We start from the raw sequence: 6,726 nt of genomic DNA on the forward strand, positions 1-6,726 counted from the left end.
ATACAAAAATTGTTATTAAATGCGGTAATATTAATAAAACCGTACGAAGTCATGACCGTTTGTCGTCAGTGGTTTAAACTTTCCTCCCCTTCTAGTTTATTAGTTATGTCATTAAAATAATGTTTTAAATAAGACATTAGCCTCAAACGATACAACATGTAAAATACTGGACGCGCTTCGGACAGTCCAGCATTATACGTTATTTGTTCGTTTTCGTCTGATATCCTTTACCAACTTTGACAAATCAAAAAGGCACGTAATGGAATTATGACATAGTCTGAAAACTTTTCAAACTCCTAACCTTTAACACAATGCATACATCAGATCTTAAGCAATATTTATGAAAGTGTCATAAACACTATATAGGTCGTGTCTGGTAATGGCTAAATTAATTATACCAGAGTTGTGGTCATTGAATTAGTCAAAATTTAATCACAATTTTAAGCATTTGTTGAAATGAAAAGGAAAAATATATTACTTTAGAACACATCATGATGAAACAAAGGATGTAGGTAAACGAACTTGGTCAGAAGCATACTTGCATGAAGCTCTCTAAGATTTATTGAATTGTTTTTGGGGTTTTTTGCCAAATTATTCTAGAGAATTTGTAGGCCAAGATCACGTTTCATGACTGTCTAGTTTAATAGATGCCACATATCTTTATAAGACTCAAAAGCATAATATGACCCCATAGAAACCGTCTCTCTCACCATTGAATATAACCTGCCAGAAATGTGCGTTACATATATCGTGCCATTATTCTAACTATTTGACTGTTCCCTCATTCAAATGACTACAGTATATAAAGTTGAGTGGACATGAACTACTTTGATCTCACTGTTCAGCCTCGACATTGAATCACAATGACTGATGATTTTACTATCGCAAATATATGTGCCAAGGGAATAGAAATATGTTGAATAAGCTAAAAAATCAAACATCAAAAACAGATACAATCTTTTTCATCATAAGCTATCAATCTTAATGTACGTCTTCAGCATTATTTTTGTCAAATGTTTTTTATTAACTTTCTATGTGATTTAATCCCATATTATATAATGTAAGAGATTCATTAAAAAGAATCCAGATATATATAACAGACAACAAGATCCATGTCAGTTAATGTTTTTATTACATTTATATTTAGAAATTGTCTCCGTTTCAAAGGTACTAGGATGATCTGATTTCTGACAGAGTTACTAGAATTGTGTCATAATCATAGACTAGGGTATTTAAAAGGCACTACGTTTATTTGCATCGCAAGATAACGTCAAGTTTTAAACAATATAATGATCTAAATCATTAATTTAAAAGTGAAAATTAAGGTACGAACATAAAGCAAGTCACTTTCACTTATTGGTAGCCACAGTTAGCAGTACGCATAAATCATTTCTGCATTTCATGTAAACAATTACATAGTACTAGATATAATACGAAATAGTTACGCAATTTGATAAACTATCACAGCTGTTATAAATACCGTGTCAGCATGATATAATACCCAGTGATATGTCACTTAGTTATTGAGATTGTAAAAGTTAAATTATTCAGTAAATACGCTTTCAGAAACAAGTGCGTCTGTGATGAGCCTGGAATTCAAAATTAAAGGAATATAATCTATTTTCACGTTTTGTGACAATTAGCTTGTATTATGAACAAAACACTTTATCATTTTTTGAATTATGATATTTGTTTGGACGTGATCTTAATTATAAATGCATTATTGACACCGGGCAGGATGTAAATGAATAACTACATGAAACAAGTGTTGCCATTATTTGTAAAGAAAAGAAAACAAGTAAAAATATCCAAGAGAGAAGGTCACGTTCCAAAAACGCAGCCATCCCAAACGCCAACCCAGGACGCAGAGGCGCACACGACCAACACAAACGCTCTCACAAAAAGCAACCTAACTAGAACTAAACGAACAAATAAAGGAACATAGTGAGCACCGCCTTAGAACGGTCAGTGGCAAACCACCACTTGAAGCTTAAACTGGTTTATGGTGCACCTTACCTAACTCTTAACCCCACCCTGTTACAAAGTAACAGGACATTGTAAATAAGTGAATTACTAACATACGCAATAGCAACAGAAGGCATGTTATGCAAAACACAAAAATGCTCTTGTATATTTATATGAAAACAATCCTTATGAACACAAAACGCATGTATTGTTAGAGTGATGTTACAAAAATGTATAGCGGATAAAGGGTATGTTATCTTGCATTGTTATGGTGCTGAACATCTTTAAATCTATAAAGAGACATTCGATTGAAATATTTGTTACCAGTATAAATGAATCTTATACTGAAGTATTTTCATTTCTAAGTAAAATATGCTTGTAGATATTTCTATTTATTTCGAAGTTTATACAGACAGCAGTTTATAAAGTAATACACAATGCAGCTATATCAATATATCATATATAAGTGCAACTGTTAGTCACAACTTTAATCAGTTGCTTGCCTTAACATTGCTGCCTCAAACAATACATGTACTTTTAATTATTCATATTTCAGAACTGTTTTCAATAAGATTCAGTATCTGCCGAAACCAGTAAGAGTCTATCTGAATGTTCTGAATAGCATTCACCTTTAACATATACAAATGTATTACAATCCTTAGTATAACGTAGTGTTTAAAAAGGTCTCACTGTTGTTATATTTCCTGGTATGGTCCTTTGGGATTATGGAGTCTATTTAATTTTATGTACACTGCTATTCCATAAACCTGTGCCTGAGGGATGAGGGTGTTGCACACTTCATTACCATCCATAAACAGACTCTATCAGACCAATCTTTTGTTTGGTTGCATTCTAGTATGCTCTCTCTTTTAAATAATTTGTAATGTAATACCTAGGTTTATAATCGGATAATTAAGATTTTAACAGTACATTTCAAAAGTCAGACAAAACTTGTCAACTCTACAGTAGCTTCAGGGTGTAAAACATCCGTTAATATCCAAGTTTAATTACCAGGTGAACAGGAAGTGAAATAATGTGTCTGCTGTGTTTTCCTGTATAATCCTTTATAAACTCAATATATTCTGTGGTCAAGGGAGCTTGCCCAGGTGACGGGCAAGGGACATATCGTCCCGCTCTCATGAGCTGAAACTTAATAAGCATTGTAAAAGCTAGTTTGTAATACATTTATAATTAAGAAATGCTGTTAAATAGAGCAGTAAATAGAACTGTTTTAGAAGGCTAATTAAACATTGATTATATCTGTGAAATTAGACTGAACATTTATAACTAACTGTGCATCGCTGTCTTAAGAAATTAAACTGTTAGAACTGTCATAAATCGTGTTGTGTTTAAAGTCAAACTTCAGGTACACTACGCTACAAACTTAAGTATCAGAACAGCAGTATTTAAATGCAATGTGACGGCTGTAAAAAGTTTCCACGTACTTGAACTCTGTGTTATCATAACTGCCGATTTGCAATCCATTTAATTTATATGTATGACAGATTTCTACTAAAGCCGTTGGCAAGGGCGTAAGAGTGCTGCACATTCCATTACCTCTTATAAGTAAACTCAATCCAACGAGTGTGCTATTATATTGCTTGGCTGCGTTCTACACCTGCAGAGGGTCTACTTATAGACTTGATCAAATATTTCAAGATAATTGATATATCTTCTGTTCTTATTTCATCAAGCAAATATATATTTCTAACATCATGTTTCCTATCACTTCTTGAAAACTTAAATCTAACAAGATATCCACTAGTAAGCTTGAAAGCAAAGTGCTATTGCCTGTGTGTTAGGGTTATTCTTTAGGGTTAGGTCCTCATCTATGATATTGACTTTGAAGCAAAGTCCTGTATAATCATACTTGTGTAAGATTATTTGGAATCCATTAAAATTGTAAAAAAATGAGTGTTTCGGACTGACTAAACAGTTAACATACAGGCGGGTTTTGTGATTATTCTGTGCATCCAATATGAATCATGATAAATTTGAGTCTTTGCATTATATGTTTTATTTACTGCATGAATGACTTCATCCATACATTTATGATAAAACTGAGTGATATGAATTGGGTCTATGTAATATCTACGTAATGGAATTCCGCTTAAGCTGGTGCTTAGCTGGTGTTTTCGGATACCTCTCATAAACAGGCTCAAATCAAGTCTGCCATTATTTTGCTTGGTTGCATTCTGTGCTGCCAAAAGATCTTTTTACAGACTTTATTAATTATAAATAGCTATGTGTCTTTGAATGATATATTGACAAAACGACGGTTGATCAAGAATTACCAAGACTTCATTATAACGCAAAAAAACAGAAAAGATACTTCAATAAACTCACTTCTAAAATATACAACATTTACTCATTTTATTTACAAAAAACTGAAGCGTGTGTACCAAATATTGACAGCGCTTTTAAATAAGAAATAGGTAAGGGTTTGAAACTAGGAGCAAGTGTCGTAGTGGCGTTGTAATTTCTGTCTTGAATTCAAAATGCATGTTATGTATTGTAATACAGTTGATGTCTTATATTCTTAAGTTTTGATAAGCAAAGTACTATTAGTAAAATATATTGTAAAAACTATGATGTATATATTCTAAAGTTTGTTAAGGAAAGTACAAAACTATGTATTGCTTTCTAATTTCTGTGAAGACAAGCATGTAATGTCGAAATTCCGTATGTGTTACATATTAACATAAACCATGAATCCACTTACTTCCAAAAATGTATCCTAGCAGATATTTGATATATGTGCATTTGAATTCGAAATGAACTACACGTATTTTAGGTTGCCCCAACTCAGCGTTTACTTGTTACAATTATAAGAAAAGATAATTCCACAGAACTACTTAATTATATTTGCAAGCACAGAATAGATAATATATGAAAGTATATGCTGTACAATTTTCAGTGTGGTATATTGCTAAATGAAATTCTATGAAAAATGTCTATGTAATTCTGGATTGCGTTTCCTAGCAGCTTTTTAATGTTGTCTTACTGTTAAGTCAATCCTCAATGTATTGATATCAATGATTTAATATTTTATTTTTTCATATTTTTAAAACATAAAACCAAATATAAAGGTAACGTATTCAAAAGTGTTGTTAGAAAAAACACTACTAGACAAGTAGGTTTACATATAATTAATGCATAGTAACTTTTTTTTATATTTAATAGATGTATTAATACAGTATAACTAGTGTAGTGAAATGGTAACGTAACTAAATCAATATCAAACAATATAATGCCATGAAAAGGTTTTGGTAATGTTTTGTAGCTAAAACCATAGTGATTTATATTTAGAATCTGTCTAAATTTAATATCTTTCTAAGTAATTTGAAATAATCAAACAAGTTTTGTGAAATGGTAACGTAACATTGGTAAAGTATGTTACATGTTGATTCCTTCTTCAATTATGTGTTTTCCTAATATTTTCATACAATGCAGTTCCTATAGTCATAAATTCGTTCATATTATGTATAAAATAATAGACAAGAAAAGTACATGTTGGGTGACTTTTGACGGGGTCAATTTACCCCACCCGCCTGGCCTAGCCTTTATTTCCTTATATTGCCAAAATGTTATCTACTTTTAATTTACTGGTAAAACCAAAGAAATGAATGAAATAAAACTACAAAACAGTTTTGGTAATACTTCATAGATAAATTGTCTAGAAAAAGTAATTTCAATGTATTGATAAGAGAAAAACTTACAATTTTCAAACTAATTTACCAATATAAAGTCAAATGTGTAATTGAAAGTGTATATTTTCTACAAAAACCTTATTTGGATATGCAGTCAAACAATTTTCAATATCAACAAATGATAAAACAAGAAATATTCTCACTTTCTAAATTCTAGAAGACTCTTTATAAACATGGTACAATTATCACACAGCTTGGTAGCCATTGATTTTGAGGTTTTGGTCTCGATCAAACATTAGGTAAGGTATCAAACTATAATCATGCAAAGTGGTTTACTTGTAGAATAATCTGAACGATTCGGCCAATTTTGAGCTCTAAGCACTCTTACTAGTAATCAGTACCTTTGCAGAAGACAGAGCAACAAGGAAAGCATCCTTAAGGCCCCGACGAAACAGGCCAGAAGACAGAAAACAAATTAGCTCAGTCACGGTGGATTTAAGAAATACCTGTCATAGTCCTCTACCTGTTCCGTCAGACACAATCAAAGAGGAAAGTGTAGTGTCAAACCGTAAAATGGCTGAGCACCAAACATGTGGTTTGTCTCAAAACAGTTTGTCATAACCTCTTATAATAAAACGTTTAATAGTTTTACTAAATACAATTGGAAAATGGCTATGATCCAAAATCTTACGAAGTTTGTAAAATCTGGTTTTGATATACCTTCTCACAGATGTGTCTTTAAATTACTATTATATTTTAGAACCAAATCTGAATTACGATACTAAAATTTAGCAAAGTATTTACATAATTTGTAATAAAGGTACCCTTGCAGAAGAAGCATATTTGTAATATATTTATTACGTTCATTGAAATCCTTAGCATAACTGAACAATCTTGCAAACTGAATTAATTGAGAATATATCACATAAGAACATCCCCATCCAAATGGGGGAATTTACAATACTAAGATTGAAATCACCCCTCTTGTCAGAAATGTTGGTATGTATAAAAATTCATAAATAAAGAGATGTAAATCTAGAAATGAAGCCGTGGCATCCGAATTGTTAGCTATAAACGATAAAACTAAAGTCACATCTGCTCTCGGACGTTT

Source organism: Mercenaria mercenaria, chromosome 5, assembly GCF_021730395.1.
Source record: "Mercenaria mercenaria strain notata chromosome 5, MADL_Memer_1, whole genome shotgun sequence".
Lineage (NCBI taxonomy): Eukaryota > Metazoa > Mollusca > Bivalvia > Venerida > Veneridae > Mercenaria > Mercenaria mercenaria.